The 2185-nt window shown below is 42.1% G+C and overlaps 1 pseudogene; it reads left to right on the top strand.

Moving 5' to 3' along the window:
• Positions 1-1072: 1072 nt before the first annotated feature.
• LOC103192122 lies at positions 1073-1718 on the top strand (annotated as a pseudogene).
• The last annotated feature ends 467 nt before the right edge of the window (positions 1719-2185 follow it).

Below are 2185 nucleotides of genomic sequence, written 5' to 3'. Positions count from 1 at the left end.
TAGAGAGAAAGTAAAAATAATAAGTTGTTTTTCTATTCTCCTGGAAGAAACCCTACCCTTCAAGAATGGTCCCCACCCATTTTTTTGAGTTAACAAATAACCCAGGACACCACCAAAGAGTCTCTGTTGTTTAAGAAAATTCATCAAACCAAAAAGCAACCATGAATTCTGTGATGCTTTTAAGTGAATTAATATTTTAATAATCACAACAGTATCTACACACATTTGAAATATAGCCTCCCTGGGAAATGTCATTTATCACTCTGCTGAAAACGTCCCCTGTGCCCATGAATTAGAAAACGTGTTGAAGTATATAACTTTGAAGTCTCAAGGGACATAGATTGGGTGAGAACTCTACTTTCCATTTCCATAATCTCTCCCACTCCTGGGCCAGTAGAGAGGTCTGGTCCTTGGAATCCACCCCTACCAGAATCAATGCCTTCTAGCCCTCTCCTGGCCATGACACTCAGGGCCCGGGAGAAGGCAAAAAACAAATAAACTCACTGTCATCAAGTCGATTGCGACTCATAGTGATCCCCATTGGGTTTCCCAGGCAGTAAATTTTTACAGAAGTAGATTGCCCAATCTTCCTTCCATGGAGTGGCTGATGGGTTTGAAAAATCAACCTTCTGGTTAGCAGTCAAATGCCTTAGGGACTGCGCTGCATGCGAAGCTTAATGTGCTCTGCTGCTAACCAAAAGGTTGGTGGTCCAAGTTCACTCAGAGGTGCCTCAGAAGGAAGTCTGTTAATCCACTTCTGAAAAATAAGCCATTGAAACTCTAAGGAGCAAAGCTCTACTCTAACACACATGGGGTCATCATGAATCAGAGTTGACTACATGGGAACTAGTAATGATAATCATCTTTCCATAACAATAAGCTACACAACACAGCCAACATTTTATAGTACCTGACACTTTACCCACATGAGCTGGATAGTATTACTGCCTTTTCAAGAAACCGTAGCTCAGAAACCAATCCATGCCAGAGATCTTAGAAGCAACCATCTCTGTTGGATCCAGCTGCTTTATGGGACTCCTTGGCTTGCACCAGCTAGACGCTGACTCTCACCATGGGCAAAGGAGACCCCAACAAGCCCAGGAGCAAAATGTCCTGCCTTCTTCATCCAGACACGCTGCAAAAAGCACAAGAAGAAATACCCAGACTCTTCCATCAATTTCACCAAGTTCTCCAAGAAGTGTTCCGAGAAATGGAAGACCATGTTGGCAAAGGAAAAGTCAAAGTTTGAAGATATGACAAGAAGTGACAAGGCTCACTATGTCAAGGAAATGAAAAATTATGTTCCTACCAAAGGTGATAAAGAAAGAAAAGAAAAAAAAAAAAAAAAAGATCCCAATACCCCTAAGGGACTGCCGCCATCTGTCTTCTTCCTGTTTTGCTATGAAGCTTACCTAAAGATCAAAAATGAACACCCAGGCCTATCCACTGGGGATACTGAAAAAAAATATTAGGAGAAATATGGAAATGTGGCCTGAACAATTAGTCAAAGATAAACAACCATATGAACAGAAAGTAGCCACGCTAAAGGAAAAATATGAAAAGGATGTTGTCTCATACTGTGCTGAGGGCAAAAAGTGAAGCAGGAGAAAAGGGCCTGGCAGGCTAACAGGCTCAAAGAAGAAAAATGAACAAGAAGATAGAGGAAGAGGAAAACAGGAGATGACGATTACAAGGAAGAGGATAGAGATGAAGAATAAGTGGCTATCTTATAATGTGTGTGGAGTGTCTGTGTGCGCTCAGGCAATTGTTTCACCAAGAATGTGAATTCAAGTGCAGTTCAATATCAGCTTCCGCATAAGAACTACAGATTTTAGTGTAGTTGATAAGATTCTTTGTAAACAAGACACCTTTTTGAAAAATGCAAGTTGTGGCTTTTTGAGGGACTACTACATACAGTAGGAGCTCTGGTAGCATAGTGCCTCAGGCACTTGACTGTTAACCAGAGCACCAGCTACTCCTTGGAAGGAAGGTGGGGCAATCTACTTCCGTAGTGATACTGCCTCGGAAACCCAAGGAGGGGGTTGCTATGAGTCAGGTCCAACTCGACGGCACATAACAACAACAACAACAACAACAACAACAACAACTACATACAGTTGCCAGCCACTCCTTGGACGGAAGACTGGGCAATCTGCTTCAGTAGAAATAAAACAAAATGGGAGCT

Source organism: Orycteropus afer, unplaced genomic scaffold, assembly GCF_000298275.1.
Source record: "Orycteropus afer afer isolate SDZICR_OR568_19922 unplaced genomic scaffold, OryAfe1.0 scaffold00024, whole genome shotgun sequence".
NCBI classification, from domain to species: domain Eukaryota; kingdom Metazoa; phylum Chordata; class Mammalia; order Tubulidentata; family Orycteropodidae; genus Orycteropus; species Orycteropus afer.
This window is presented reverse-complemented; position numbering and strand designations above follow the sequence as displayed.